General features: G+C 43.8%; 1 protein-coding gene across 1 annotated transcript in view; it reads left to right on the forward strand.

Moving 5' to 3' along the window:
* The first annotated feature begins 6,225 nt into the window (after window positions 1-6,225).
* Window positions 6,226-16,925, forward strand: part of SH3TC1 (SH3 domain and tetratricopeptide repeats 1) — a 409,292-nt gene continuing 398,592 nt past the window's right edge. Inside the window, exon 1 of the mRNA XM_082238513.1 lies at window positions 6,226-6,242. The gene's annotated coding sequence lies outside the window, so the exon portion shown is untranslated. The remainder of the gene's footprint in view (window positions 6,243-16,925) is intronic.

Genomic DNA, 16,925 nt, shown 5'->3' on the forward strand with positions numbered 1-16,925 from the left:
GGGAGAAATGTAAAGTATTGCACTTGGGCAAAAAAAATGAGAGGCACAAATACAAGATGGGTGACACCTGGCTTGAGAGCAGTACATGTGAAAAGGATCTAGGAGTCTTGGTTGACCACAAACTTGACATGAGCCAACAGTGTGACGCGGCAGCTAAAAAAGCCAATGCAATTCTGGGCTGCATCAATAGGAGTATAGCATCTAGATCAAGGGAAGTAATAGTGCCACTGTATTCTGCTCTGGTCAGACCACACCTGGAGTACTGTGTCCAGTTCTGGGCACCACAATTCAAGAAGGACACTGACAAACTGGAACGTGTCCAGAGGAGGGCAACCAAAATGGTCAAAGGCCTGGAAACGATGCCTTATGAGGAACGGCTAAGGGAGCTGGGCATGTTTAGCCTGGAGAAGAGGAGGTTAAGGGGTGATATGATAGCCATGTTCAAATATATAAAAGGATGTCACATAGAGGAGGGAGAAAGGTTGTTTTCTGCTGCTCCGGAGAAGCGGACACGGAGCAATGGATCCAAACTACAAGAAAGAAGATTCCACCTAAACATTAGGAAGAACTTCCTGACAGTAAGAGCTGTTCGACAGTGGAATTTGCTGCCAAGGAGTGTGGTGGAGTCTCCTACTTTGGAGGTCTTTAAGCAGAGGCTTGACAACCATATGTCAGGAGTGCTCTGATGGTGTTTCCTGCTTGGCAGGGGGTTGGACTCGATGGCCCTTGTGGTCTCTTCCAACTCTATGATTCTATGATTCTAGGTGGTCATCTAGAAGAGCAGTACCTTGTAGCCAATGAAGCCACTATTAATCCCAAAGAAATTTGCTGCATTCTCTGTAACCATAATCATTAACAAGCTGTAGCAAGTGAGGATTTCCCCTCTTTTCACTAGTTTTTCAAACTCAGCATAGATGGGCAAAGGATAGAAGACAGAAATGAATCTGCGTACAAAACACTACTTCAGAATCCCACAAACCCTCCTCATCCTAAGAAAAAAACCGTGGGAGAATGACATAGGCTACGGGGGGGGGGGGGCTACTCGATGGACTACATTGTGGTGTCTAAACCTCTCTTTAATTCCATCTCAACCAAAAGAAGAGAACTCACCTTGAAACTTATCTATAGATGGTTCCTAACACCCTGGAAGCTGGCACTGATACACCCAGAAACCTCACTAAATACTGGAGAGGTTGCACCTCTACAGGCACATACCTCCACATGTGGTGGGATTGCCCCCAAATCCAACCCTTTTGGACTTCAGTCCTACAAGAAAACCAGGTACTAGAAGCCACCCCAGAACTGGCCCTCCTGAATATTTTCCAAGACAATAACACACACTCACTCCACAAAGAACTCATAAGCCACCTATCAGCAGCCAGGAGCTTCATAAACTAGACACTAGAGGGACATGTCAGGAGTGAACATAGACCACCGGTACCAAACGGTACGGGAAACAGCCCTACTAGAAAAGCTAACCAACAAATTGAAACTAGCATGGGGACAAATAAAAGAGGACACCTTCACCCTGGTGTGACTCCCTTTTATTACACATACAGCCCAACGAAACAAGAACACACCAAAGGCATACAAATTGGCTAACTTGACATAACAACCCCTCCCCTCACACACACACACAAACAAAACTCACTGCAGTCAACTGAAGGCAACCAAGGAGGCCCTGGGGGCCCCAATATCTCCCGCCAATTAAAACTAATAACTGAATAGAAAAAGAAACTACTCACATGACGCTGACACAAAACCTTGCACATACACTAGGTAAAGGAATGAAAATTTGCTCCCCCCTTCTCCCCCCCTCTCTCCCCCAACCTCATACTGTCTATAACATTAGGTAAAGGTAAAGGTACCCCTGCCCGAGCGGGCCAGTCTTGACAGACTCTGGGGTTTGTGCGCCCATCTCACTCAAGAGGCCGGGGGCCAGCGCTGTCCGGAGACACTTCTGGGTCACGTGGCCAGCGTGACAAAGCTGCATCTGGCGAGCCAGCGCAGCACACGGAACGCCGTTTACCTTCCCGCTGGTAAGCGGTACCTATTTATCTACTTGCACCCGGGGGTGCTTTTGAACTGCTAGGTTGGCAGGCGCTGGGACCGAGCAGCGGGAGCGCACCCCGCTGCAGGGATTCGAACCGCCGATCTTTCGATCGGCAAGCCCTAGGCGCTGAGGCTTTTACCCACAGCGCCACCCGCGTCCCTTGCGTCTATAACATTAGTGTCTCACTTTTAATATAACTGATCTGTAGAAAGGTCCCTATTAACTGAAAGCAGAGGTGCTGTATGTACTTTTGTAACCCAAGAAAATCTTTAATAAAAACTTTTTTTTTAAGGAGTGATTCTGAAGCAGAGGGCCTTTGTTCTGCCCCCAGTCAAGACTGGGGTCTATCTCTATATCCATTGGTGATTCATATGGGATATGTATCCAACTGTTCATCCAGTTTCCACATAATCCAAATATATTTTGGGGAAAGTGGGGACTACAAGAGTAGGTGCTGCAATATTCTGGTTATTTTTCTCTGTCTCTGTGATGTTTCCTTTAGGTACAGGACTCATCTTCTAATGCCAGTGTAAGATTAGTGGACCAGTCCAGAGATCCTCGCAAAACAGCACAGGCCACACACTCATGACTCACGTGCTGAGCTGCAAAATAAGTAGGAGGTGCTGGTTGGAGATGTCCGGAATATAGTGTCATATTAGAAAGGGGAATCTAATCTTGGATCTATGCTGTCCTGCTAGTGAAACATGGGAGACTGATACTCATAAAAATAGAAAGCACATACAACTGTGAGCACATGATGATCTAAACCAGGAGTACCGCACCTTGTTGCTTCCTAAATCCAGCCAAGATATTGTTGCATCCCACAGCAAAGGAATGAGAATGAAAACTGACTGACGATCTCCATGCTGCTAAATGTGAGAAAAGGCCTCCCCCGCCACATCTTTCGCCACACACCAGGTGAAGAATTCATGCTGCCTCCGCACAAACAGGAATGAGGCCTGCTTGACCTAGTGTGAGCCTGACAGAGCTGAGCATCAGCGTTTGCATGTTAAATTTCCTATTGAGCTTGGAAAAATGGAAAATAAAGTCTCATAAAATAAAACAAACACTTTGGGAGCACCAGAGGTCAAGCCAACCAGACTGATCCAATGTTATAGAGCTCCAGGTCAAGACTCTGTGCTTTGCCGTCTTCACAGTGTCTCTTTAATTGTACCAAGATGTCTCGCTCCTGTGTATCTTTCACTTACGTTCAGTATATGAGACTAAAACACTTGGGCTTGAGCTTGCATTTGGTCATCAGCAGGCCCACCATGCCGTCTCTTGCGGCACCAGGCCCTTGCCCGACACAAGCCTCTCCTTTCCCTGCTCTGCTGGCTAAAAACATTCGGCCAGGAATGCTACAAAGGCCCAGGATCACCTAGGAGTCCTGCTACACAGAAGCTAAATAAGGGTGAAAAAGACATAGTTTTGACTGTAAGCCTGAGGCCAGAGTCTAAGTTGTTTAAAAACCTTTCTATAGTGCATAGAAAATTGTAATATTCATTCTTATGTATGTATGTGTAAATAAATAAATAATTTTCCAATGGAAAGAAATTAGGGTCTGCATTTGGATGCTTTATATGTTCTTATGAATGAATAAACTACAAATGGAAAGAGATGAGGGACTACATCCCCCCCACACACACACACAAAGGGCAATCACAGAACGAAATGTTTTCTCTCCATTTCTCCCGCTAAAAAGCATCAGAGCTACAGAGTGGGGGAAACAAGGAACAGTGTTGCAGTTCTGTTCCATTTTCCTTCATATCCTTCATCTGGATGCCAGGACTTGAAGGTTCCTATGCGGAAAAAAGATCTGGGAAAATAACTTTTGCTAGGATGTGTCTGAGTTGGAGAGATGAGTGTCCATTTTCTCCTAACGCACACAAACCAGCACAGGTACATTTCCACTGAACCTGGCAGTGCTTGATCTGCTGTTTGCTGGAAAATCAAGACTGAAAACCAAAAGCAGCCCCAAAAGCACAGCTACTCATCCAGGAGTCGTTTGTGTCTATGGTGTTTGTCTCGTGATGGATGATGAATGAACAAAAGGGACCTATTAGTCCCATTTTCCCATTCGTCCCAAAACGAATGCACACCCCTAGAGACTTCTTTCATTAACACTTATCTCCATTTGCTAGTGAACAGTAGTCAGAGCAAGACGATGATTTACTCAGATTTGCTGAACTACCACCTTCACTGCTTTTATAGTTCGTTATTTCAGCAAATTAACTAGCAAATTGTTTTCTTTCCAAGACAATTAATTATACTGGTAATTGAATACCATATTCCACAACGTGCTGCTGAGTTTCAAGATCTCTTTATAGAGGGGTTCCATCTCTAGCCACAAAGTAGGGCTTTGTTTTTGTTTTGTTTTTTAAAAATCCATATATTTAAAAATGTCTATATGAAATAAATATTAATTTATTGAAATAAAACTTAAGAATGTAAGAAGCGGCTGCTGGATCAGGCCACGAACCCATCCAGTCCACCATCATCATGAAACAACAGACCTGGGTCTGGGACTGCAGGCTGCTTGTTCTCCACTGAAAAGTGGCAGCAAAGTGGAGATTTGCAATGGGGAAGCAGCAGGGTAATTCACCTCCCACTTAGCCCTGGAAATTTGCCTTCAGCAGCCTGTCTTCCTGTTGGGGGAAAGTAGGGCTATTTGTACAATAGTCTCGAAGGCATCAGCAGTGTCCTTGTGATGGATAGACCATTACCTGCTGAGAATGAAACACACAGGGATTTTTAGCCTCTGCAAGGTGGGAGACCACCTAAGAAGGTGAGGATGGGTCCATAGGATTTCTTGAAAGTTGGAATTGAAATGAGATTGGTAGTTGACATGATTGGTCTTCCACTTAGTGGATACTGGTTGGCTCCATATTATACCAAGCAGTATATACCCACTTAAAGAGATGGCACTATATTAACGTTAATCACATAAGCTTGTGCACTACATAATATTGTTATCAACATAATATTGTTGGTAAAGGTATAGTTAGCAGAGTTAAAGGTAAAATTAAGTTGCTGGTGAACAGGGTATAAGAGATATTAATTGGTGGCAGTGGGATGCATTCAGGAAAATCATTGGAGTGGAAGTTAGATTTTTGTTAATAAAATAAGGAAATACCCACCTTCCCTCCACAGAGATAGATGCGCAAGTACTGTCCATGGCACAAAGAGCATTTAAAGAATTTTGTTGGTACACCAGCTTCAGACTTTCCCGGAAACTCAATCAATCAATCAATCAATCAATCAATGTTTATTACAGCAAACAGCCAGCATATTAAACCAGAACTTACATACATAACTGGAAACACATAATCTGGCATCAATGCCCACTGGACATGTATTATATATGAAATTGCCTGTGAACACCAACTGGAAGCTTTAACAGGGTTAGAATACAGCAGTAAATCACAGGTAGGTGCGAACACATCTTGCTGGGACTTAAAAGAGGTTTGCAGGTTACCAATTTGTTTCCAGGCAAAATTATAAGACAATTATATGACAATTTTGTCCTATAAAACCCTGCATAGTTTTGGATTAGGATATCTGAAAGGCCATCTGTACCCATATAGGTAAAGGTAAAGGACCTCTGGATGGTTAAGTGCAGTCAAAGGCGACTATGGGGCTCATCTCACTTCAGGCCGAGGGAGCTGGTGTTTGTCCACAGACAGCTTTCCAGGTCATGTGGCCAGCAGGACTAAACCACATCTGGGGCAACAGAACACCGTGACGAGTGCCAGAGCGCATGGAAATGGCGTTTACCTTCCTGCTGCAGCAGTATCTATTTATCTACTTTCACTGGTGTGCTTTTGAACTACTAGGTTGGCAGGAGCTGGGACAGAGTGATTGGCAACCCCAAGAGGCTTGATGGCTTAGATCACAGCGCCACCATCGTCCCAACCTTTGTTGTTGTTGTTGTTGTTGTTAATTTTGCTGTCTGGTATTTGACGGCAATAAAGATTGATTAATTGATCCACAGTATTCTCAAGACTGGGGACGCGGGTGGCGCTGTGGGCTAAAGCCTCAACGCCTAGGGCTTGCCGATCGAAAGGTCGGCGGTTCGAATCCCCGCGGCGGGGTGCGCTCCCGCTGCTCGGTCCCAGCGCCTGCCCACCTAGCAGTTCGAAAGCACCCCCGGGGGCAAGTAGATAAATAGGTACCGCTTACCAGCGGGAAGGTAAACGGCGTTCCGTGTGCAGCTCTGGCTCGCCAGAGCAGCGTTGTCACGCTGGCCACGTGACCCGGAAGTGTCCCCGGACAGCGCTGGCCCCCGGCCAATAGATGTGAGATGGGCGCACAAACCCCAGAGTCTGTCAAGACTGGCCCGCTCGGGCAGGGGTACCTTTACCTTTACCTTTATTCTCAAGACATTGTGGGTATCAAAATACCTGTCTGCGTCATCATCCCTTACCCGGATTTGAACCAGATGTACCATTTACACAAGAAACCCAGTAAGTTAGAAGATTCAGCAACCTGTTTGCAATACTGAGCCCCCACCTAGAAGCATCCAAACTCTGAGAAACAATCTTATCTCTTTTCAACCTGTGTGATATCTTTTGTCATCTCTGCCTCCCCAGTTGGAAGACTGGAGTGGAGGCTCCTGCTGAGCGAAAAAGAGCCAACTGATAAAAGCCCTCGCTGCAAACTTCAATCAATGGTTTCATGGAGATGCTACCTGGAATCCTCTGGCACCGCACAGTATAAATTGCAGAGAACTCCCCGGCATTACCCTTTGACCACTGTTCAGTGACCAATAATCATTGTTGGTACACTCTTGAGATTTACTGATGTACAAATTATCACAGTTAATGCAACACTCACTTATGTAAATGAGTCAGTTTAAGAGCCTTGAATTGCTACCTACTGCTGAAGCCTTCTCTTTCCCCCTCTGGAAGATGATAAGTAACTGCCTGATAAAAATGCCAAAGCAGAATCTCTCTCGTTTGCTTTTATTCCCACCCGCTATTCAATTTCTCCTCCAGTCCTTTGCTTAGGTGCTGTTTAATTACTTTAGACATAATTTACTGCTTACTTGCTAATGCAGCATTTCAGCAACTGATAAAGGCCGTATCGAGTCTCACCACTGGTCCAAAGCTTGAAAGGCACTATGGCTAATCACTGGGGTGTTTTTTTAAACCATTATGTGTTGCCATGTCATCTTTGCTGGGTGAGGAGCACCAAGGTAATCACTGATTAAAATGGATTTGAATTAATTAATCTCCTAACACTTTAGTTGGTGTTAGCACCTTACTAAAAATATCTCCAGCCAAGCCCATCGGTTCAGGAAGTCCTGGTGCACAAACGAAAATAATACTAAATTCTTCAAGGAGTTAGCCATATTCTTGACCACACCTGTTTTGTAGTAAAATTCTCCTTGTGAGTTGGCTGAATGATGCAGACAATGATCCTTCCCAGTCATTTACATTGTACACCACTTTGTTACAACTTGGGAAGCGCTCATCACATTGTTATATTCCTTGGATTATCTTCTGGTCAGGGTGGGCAGGTCAAACAAGCACAGTTGTACACATTGCACCACATTTTTTACTTCACCTGTACCGCTGCTGTGTGGTAAAACTATGTTACCATGTGGCAGGGTAGCACAGATATCTAAGGCAGATGATCCGAAAGTAGTTTGGTCCAAGGTCATAGGCCCTTGATGAAATTATGAACTCCATCCACTGGAGAAGACCATCCAGTTATTGTTTTATTGTAGATGAGAGAGAACAACTCAAGAAACCCAAGCTCTTGCTCAGGGTCCCCAGACTTGGACCGCTAGGGCCCGCTCTCCCTTGGGTTTTTTTAAAAAAACATGCAGTACATAGAAACCATTGTTATCCCACGATGTCTGATTATGTAAGGAGGCCCTAATACAGTTCATTTTGTTTATTCTATTTTTTTCTGTTAAAACACAGAGAAATCAACCTCATTGCATTGATCTAAGGGCAGACATCAGGAGATAAATTTTGCTCCTTCATCTTCTGCTAGTGAAACAGAATGCAAACCCATCACCCTGGCTCTTTCGTTTCCAGATGGAATGACAAAGCAGAGTTAAATGGACTTTCAAAAGAAAAGAAAAGGGGGTGGAGAGAACATTTGTTAATGCTTCATGAAAGTCAGATTGCATCCCCTTAGGTAGATATGGTCTGAAGCAAAGCAAACCTAACCCTTTCTGCTACAAACAACTATAACTTACCCACAACTGGCTGGGATCCTGCCATCTTCACAATGAAGTAAGTGACCATTGGACTAGCTTTTGAAAAGAGTTTTATTTTGGTAGTATGTTAGCCAAGTTACAGTGGACAAGTAGTTAGATGTCCCTGTAGACAGGTAAATATCCAATGCCAGCTGGCTTTTAAATGTTGAAAAGTCCAGGGCTTGGTCCTTTGAAGTGGTAAAATGGTCTACATTTACTCTGGCAACAAAGTAAAGGTCAGCATTTAGCACCAAGTGCGACTGCATAGAAAGAAGCAACAAGCATGAAAACAGAGTTTACAGTGAATGAAAAGGTAAAATAATAGGTGCTCTGCAGTAGATAATCTCCTTTTTCACTAAGGAAGAGAAAGAAACAAAGATTTCTTACCGCTGGGAGTCAAGAAGCCAGGGATCTTTACAACAAAAAGTCTTTTTTGCTACCTCCTGAAAGTTAAACTCTCAGATCTACACTGGCATCTCTACCCTTAACGCATAACTCAGGACCCTTGACAATCGAAATCTCTGCCTCCAGAAACCTTGCCTATTCAAAATAAAAAGAGATAAAGAGCTTGCTTGGCTTCAAATTCAGCTGAGTTCTATTCAGACATGAGAAAGCTGTTAAAATGCTGTAAGGCCAGAGAACCCAGAGAACTGAATTAAGTCTCCAGCTCTCCCTCGCTGCTGTACTCAGGGATGCAGCAGTAATCTGGCAGGTTTGATTTTTTTTTTTTACATGGTTATTGTAATTAACTTCAACCCAGTTTCTGCCTGGCTCTCTTTGATTTAAGTTTTAATTAAGAGGGGGGGAATTGGTGGCTGGATGCAAAAATTCTCACACAAGCTTTCTGTGGGTTTAAAAGTGAAGATGGATCTACATTTGGATGCTGGTTTTAATGTGCAATTTATGCCTGCAGTTCTTAACAGAAGGGATATCTGAGGCACTCCATGGATTTTCTGTGAATATCTGAGGCAAGAAGGCAGAAAAGTAAAAAAACTGCACAGAAACAGAAGGATGGGATTCAAGCATCTCGAGCTCTAATGTTGTGATAACTCCTTTCTCTCTCTCTCTCTCTCTCTCTCTCTGTGTGTGTGTGTGTGTGTGTACACAGTTTTCATAGAATCATAGAGTTGGAAGGGACCCCGAGGGTCATCTAGTCCAACCCTCTGAAATGCAGGAATAATAGCCAAAGAATCCCTGGCAGGTGGCCAGCCAACCTCCACTGTTGATGTCTTTATGTTTCTAGCTGAGCACATATGGCCTGCCGTATACCCCAGATTTCCCGGACATTACCAGGACTTCAAAGGCGGAAGTAATGTCTGGGGCGTGGGGATTTCTGGTTTGTCTTGGATCTTTGGCAAGTAAACAAACAAACAAACAAAAAACCACGGGTTTTTTGGGGGGCGGGGTTCCTAAAATAAGCTCAACAACTTTTGGGGTGTCCTGGTTTTTACTTTTTGAAATATGTCAGCCCTAGTATCTGAGGAACCAGTGTTGAAGAACACAACCCTAGGAGATACCTTCAAGCTTACCTGCACCAGATATCTGGAGTCCATTGGCTAATAATTCAGTGTGAAAAGTTTTCCATCAAGAAAGTCTGAAAACTACAGCAACCCACATTTTCACATTGGTTATCAATACTGTCAGATGCTAATTGCCACTATCACACATCAGCTATCAAATACTGTCCCTTTCTTGGCTGGACTGAAAGACAAGTTTTCCTTGATTCCCCCTCTGCCATTTATTAGCTATCGTTCCAGACAGCTGCTGTGGAGGGAGAGAGGGAGCCTGTCTGAGAGACATTTTGGGGAGCATTTGCACACAGGACTAAAACACTGCACCTAATCTACCTCATTTGTGAGCTGAAAAGTTGTATTCATTCTTTTTATTCAGGAGGAGTGTTAGATTGCTATCCTACTACAGCTTTGGAAACAGCCTTCTTTGGTGGCCGCTTTGAAACCCGGATAATAGTCCATATGTTAGCAGAAAAGAGTAAACCCGGTGGGCTTGAGCCTTTCTCACTTCAATTTCAAACCAATTGCTAAAGTTCTAGGATAATAAAATAAACTTTGGAACAACAAAGAATTCACTTGTGCCTGCTCTGCGGAGACTTAAATAGTTTCTAGCATCTTGGTTGGTAACTGTAACCTTCTGATTTGAATCCATATGTTTTAATTGCAGGAAGCACTGCGTTCAACTTACTCACCCACCCATTAACTCTGGTGAATTCAGCTTGTGGTTTCCATCAGATATATGTTTCCAGGAGCTGAGTTTGGATTGCATACTTAGGACAGATTATTACACTTTGTGTTTGGCGAACTAAAAAGATGTCTAATCTTTCCTGAGAATCAACATTTCAGCACAGAGACCTTTGTATTGTATAATGGAATGAAAGCTGTCCTTTTAGATACTGTTCTTCATCCTACAATGAGGAATATTTGAAGACAGGGGAGATTTGAGATGTAGCAAAACAGTTTAGCTTTCCTATGGAGCCTCCTATGTTGGCAGTCGCTAACACCAGCATCCAGTAAGTTTAATATACTGGTAACTGGAGTCCTATGGTAACCCCATAGAATCATACAGAACTATAGAATTGTAGAGTTGGAAGCGATCTTGAGGGTCATCTAGTCCAACCCTTGCACTGCAGCAATCTCAACTAAGCATCCATGACAGATGGCCATCCAGCCTCTGCTTAACAACCACCACTGAAGGAGAGTCCACCACCTCCAGCGGGAATCTGTTCTACTGTCAAACAGCTCTGACTGTGAGAAAGTTCTTCCTGATGTTTAGTTGGAATCTCTTTTCTTGTAACTTGAAGCCATTGGTTTGAGTCCTCCCCTCCAGAGCAGGAGAAAACAAGTTTGCTCCATCTTCCATGGAACATCTCTAAAGATAGTTGAAGATGGTTTTCATATCTCTTCTCAGTCTCCTCTTATCCAGACTAAATCTCAACCGTTCCTCATCAGGCTTTGTTTCTAGACCCTTGATCAGGCATAGGCAAACTCGTCCCTCCAGATGTTTTGGGACTACAATTCCCATCATCCCTGACCATTGGTCCTGCTAGCTAGGGATGATGGGAGTTGTAGTCCCAAAAACATCTGGAGGGCCGAGTTTGCCTATGCCTGCTCTTGATCATCTTGAATCCTTGTCAATATCCTTCTTAAACTGTTGTGCCCAGAACTGGACGCAGGATTCCAGGTGTGGTCTGACCAAGGCAGAATAGAGTGATGCAGCTTAGAAGAACTTTAACTTTTGTTTGCTACTGAATCACACTGTTAACTTGCCAGATCATGCTGGAAAGTCAGGTGTCCATCATATTATATCAGTGCATCTGATTATTCCTGCTTAAGTGTAGAACCTTCCTTTGTCCCTACTGAAATTCATTTTGTTAGTTTTGGCCCAGTTCTCTAATCCAGGGGTCCCAAAACTAAGGTCTGAGGGACTTGTTTATCCGGCCCGCGGTGACCCCCGCCACCCACTGCCACTGCCTGCTCTTACCGGCAATGCGCTGCACAGCTGCCCACTTCCAGGGCGGAGGAGCACCAGAAATAGCTTGTGCGCATGTGCAAGCATTATTTGCGCATGCACAAGCGTTATTTCTGGTGCACATCTGGGTCAGAGGAGACCCATGCACATTTCCAGTGCTCCTCTGACCCTATTTCCAGTGCTCCTCTGACCCAGAAGTGCACCAGAAATAGCGTGTGCGCACGCTAATGGCACGCGCTCCCCCGCCCTCTGGCCCACTGCCGGCGCTGGAGACACTGGCCCGAGGCGCGGTAAGTTTGCTGACCCCTGCTCTAATCTGATAACTTGCTGGGGGGGTGGAAGGTGGGGCGAGGTTGGAGTCTCCTCTGAGGTCCAGGTGCAGCCCTACCACTGCATGCAATGCTCAGGGGCAGAATGTATCACAAGCTTATTACATTGAGGATCTTTATCTAAGCCTAGATTCCAATCAAGCCCCTTGGTCATGCAGGGGCAGCAAGGATGTGTTCCCCTCTTTCTTCCCCACCAGAGTGAGGGCAATTGTACATATGGGCAAATGAGTCACACACACCTGCACCAAGCTCCACCTGCTCTCAACTGGTCCCCACCTGCCTGCCTTCTCACCTGCAACAGGGGCCTCACTGTATGCAGCAGGGAGCAGAATGAGGACAAAACTGGAATTAGCTGGTTCTGCCTGTCCCTGGTTCTGGTTCTGGCTCTCTCTGCCTCTCTGCCAACTCCAGTGAGTACCAGCTACCAAGCCATCATCATGTAGCCAGATCTTATTAGCTATTTATCTCTATGACATTGTCATGTTCACTGTGTGATCCTTAATTTGCCAGGATCATATACAAAAATTGATGACTTTGCACTCCCAAAATGACAACTTTTGCATAAAAAACTGGCACCCACCCCCACAAAAGCAAACACCCATTCAGCAAAGCAGATATACTTTGTTCACCCAGGAACTGCATGGGTAACAGCCATACTGCTCTGTGAAGCAATACAAAGGATTTTCCTTGAATATGAAATTGTATTTCTAAGTTTTTGTTTTTTCTTCTAAATAGGAAGTTTTCCCCGCTGTAATGTTTCATGGAGCCTCCATTTAATGATAAATGAAACTGGTAGACATTTCCATCAAAGTTTGAGGTTCATGTTTTAAATCATGATTACAGAATTGCATGTAATTCCTTAGAGCAATGCTTTATGGGGGGGGGGGGAGAAGGTAGAATCCTTGAAGATAAGTGAAAGAAATGTTTCAGCACTTCTGTCCAGGGAACTTGCATGTTGGGCTTGATGGTATTTTGATAGTGAAAAGAAACAACTACTTGGCTGGTCAGGGAAATTAGCAGAACCTCAGATGTAGTATTAAATGATCTGATCATATTTCCTCAGGACAATGATGCTGACATGTATGAAATGAGCTTGATGGTCAACCATGCAGTGTGTGCTTTCCCCTCTGCCCAGTGTGTGGCTTTTGTGTCCCGCAGTGTAAGAACCTAACTCCAAATGACAATAGTTCCTGACAGGAGGACAAAGTTTCTCTTTCATCCCAATGAGATAAGAGTCCCGTGTGATACAATTTCAGAGCCCTGTGTGGTCCTGATGGGCTGAAAGTCTTAATTCCAACTCAGTGACAAAAATTATAATCACAATGTGTTGACACTCCGTTTCAGTCCAGGGAACATCAAATGGAAACCTTCAAGGAGGCCCATGCAGGTGACCTGGACTCCTTTCCCAACAACACTGTCTTCTTCCCTGGTGGTGACCAGAGCATGTCAACAACTGTTTCACGCACCTCAGAGACAGTTATCCATAATGGGTAGCAGAGATGCAGAGCTAGGCTGTGGGCAGCAGTATGGAGGGAGGTGGCCGTTGAGAGCAAGGAGTCTGGCTTTGCCAAATAGCCATGACTGGAAGAGGAACCAGGAGCCAATCAGAAGGAGAGGACAAGCCAAAGGCAGAACCAGAGAATGGCAGGGCCACAGAGCTGTTCATCCCAGGAAGGAGCCGCTGCCCAGCCTTGGTAGGTGAAACAACACCAGAATGTTCCAGAATGTTCTTGCCAGAAAGCTTGTGGTTGTTCAGTCCTCCGTATGGGAGCAGACCTCAGCAGTTATTGAGTGGTTCCAGCTATACAGGCAGAGGTCAGGCTCTGATAGTCTTGACATCTTCCACTAAGCCAGGCATGCTGGGAAATGTCTCCTCAACAGGGCTGAAAATGGCTGTATTTCTAAACAATCTGGGCAGCTGTCTCAATGCCAACCCAAGCCATTGGGGCAGAAATACAGGCCACCATGATAATTTCCCCCCATGGTGCAAAATGACTCAAATTCCAGGATATGGGGAGCAAGTTCAAGATGGTGGCTGGATGCCCAGAAGTACTACACAAAACACAGAAAGAGGATGAGCAGATAACTGAAGAAGGCAAGGTGAGCCAAGCCTTAAGACAGGTCAAGTCATGCATGGGCTCTTTCTCCCCTTCCCTGCTTTCATATTTCTGTGTGCATGCGCGCGCACACACGCAAACACAACAGACATGGAAAGATTCACCAAAACCCTTATCACATAAGATGACTTATGATCACACATGACAATACATGGACACTACTAGTAATAGCTTCCTCTTGGAGTATGGTCAAGAATATAATTAATGGTAGCCATAGAGAAAAATATCCAAATATCCACTTAGCTTACTTCCAGCTTTATGAATTCTTTATTCTACTACAGCAGGGGTGGCCAACTTCCAACTTCTACTCACGGAGTTAAAGACTGGCGGCAGTGAACTACCCCCTTTTGGGGGGTTCAGGTCTAAGTTGTTGAGCTTTTTCTAGGAAGGAGAAAGCCCCATTTTTGGGGGGTGCGGGGCAAAAAATTTGAGCCAGTGATCTACCACAGATGTCCAGTGATCTACCGGTAGATCACGATCTACCTGTTGGACGTGCCTGTCCTACAGTGTCAAGATGCTGGCCCCCAAGCACAGTGCACCTAGTGACCCTTCTTCCAAATGCCAGATGTTACCAATTACTCTGGCTCCAGTGCACTTCCGTGATGTTAGTCACAATCCATATATATCCTGTAGCTTCTAGAAAAATACCGCTGTTTGATGCATTTTCCTTCAGATCAGCTTCCATCTGATTTGAAAATGTATGCCGTGGTTAAGCTGAAGTGTGTACATTTGAGATAATCATTGTATATGTGTAGATGATAACTTCATTGAATAGGAGTTATGAGGGGTTGCAGGTGCAGGGAAACAAATCAGGTAATGTGCATCAGGTGAAACTATCTCTGCTCCCCTCCAGTCTGTACAGCAACACAAAAATGCAACTGGAAATGCAGCAGGGTTGTGTGTGTGTGACTTCGCTGTGTTTTAAGCTGCTAATGTGTACATAGCCCAAAACTGGTGACCCTGCAATTGAGAGCTCAGCTCATGGCCTTGTCCTGGAATAGACAGAAAAGGACCAACATTTTTCTGGGAAATGTGGTGTCTTGACTATTTGAGGCTCACTGCAAGGTTAATCACCTGGAATAGAAATAGAAATTAAATGGCACAAACAAAAGTCATTATACCAAAGTTGTGAAGTGCACCAATTACTCATGAGAATGAAAAAATTACTCTAGTAAAAAATTAAATCCTCAAATGCTGGAACTAAATGTGTTTAACTCCATCCCACTGAAATAAAAGAGATTTAAAAGTTCTTAATTTTGGTGAGATTGTGCCCCATGTTTGTAAACATTAAAATATTTTAGTCCCTCAAATCAGACAGTGTTAATCTTTGACATTATTATTAGAAAAAATTGTAAAGGCTCAGAACCACATTTTTTCTAGTAAGATAATTGAAGCAAGTTTGATTGCCCTTGTTTTGGGCTCTACGTCTCCCCTGACAAAATATTTTACAAGAGGGAGGCATGCAAATGTGGTGGGAAAGCAGACTTGGAGACAAAAAGCTGAATGGAATCCAAAATATTCCAAGTTAGTCTATTCTCTCCCTGTTGAGAAGAAGCCATTTTTTTTATTGTGCTGAAACATTCCAAGGGAAAGTGCTATTTGACTGGGCCAAAAACATCTTTAAGCTAAGCTTTCCTCCAACTCTATAATTTATTTCTCAGAAATGGTTTCTAGCTGTGATATTTTCTTCGTATTTTATCTGACCACAGTTTTTCAGCGTGTCCTCATATAAACAGTCAATGGATTTGGATCTGTTTCCTTCCATAAACTGCAGTAGACATCCTCAGATTAGAAATATGTGCAATCATGTCAACACAGCCGCTGTAGTTTTAACCCATTCATTCAGTCTTCTCCACATTTGGTGATCAATGAGTTAAATGATTGTAAACAACAAAAAGTTCCTAAGTAGATTAAGTTTCATTCTGAAGTGAAGAAAGCCAGCACAGAAAAATAGGTAACTGCGCTAGGCTTTTGCAGTAAAACAACCAAGAGTCTTGTGCCACCTTAGGACAATTATTCAGTTGGTTTAAAGCAACATTTGCAAACTCACCTTCAGGGAATTCCTGTCCTGCGATTTTTCTCACCATCCTTTACTTGCAGAGAGTCCTCCATGCTGAGCTCCAGAAGTGACTAAGTGACTGACAGATGGACTAATTTGCTGAGTATTGTGTGAGTTTTTCTACACCCTTCACTTTCATAATCCCCAAAGATTCTAAGTGAAAGGAAAGGGCAATATCACATGACCCATCTACAATAATTCTATCTGGCCAAAATAAAGTTACATCTTATAGACCAGTCAACTAAGACGGACCTGAGATTGACCTTAATAATTAGAGATTAGCAAAAATGCCCACTGATTCAAATCCCAAAAGAAACTGATGATGTTTGGGCCATGAAAAGAGACTCGCCTACAATGACTATTATGGGTTTTGCTAGAGTGGTTATGTCAGGGTTTGCAACCCACTACACTGTACAATGGATAATGTCTCCTTTTTAATGTTTAGTCATTTTTATAATGAAGTATAACTCTCATCTATTTAATAGCCTTTTGCTTTATTGAGTGTACATAGCGTGCTCTGATTTCATATAACTTCACTCCAAGGTGCTTGTATTTGCTTGAAATTGCCTATATATAAATTCCAGTCATGATGGCAAATTATTATTATTATTATTATTACACAGACCAGCAGAGGTTCTTCAGAATTTCTGAAGGCAGCCCTGTTTAGGGAAGCTTT

This window comes from Podarcis vaucheri, assembly GCF_965113315.1.
Source record: "Podarcis vaucheri genome assembly, chromosome: 9".
Taxonomy (NCBI): domain Eukaryota; kingdom Metazoa; phylum Chordata; class Lepidosauria; order Squamata; family Lacertidae; genus Podarcis; species Podarcis vaucheri.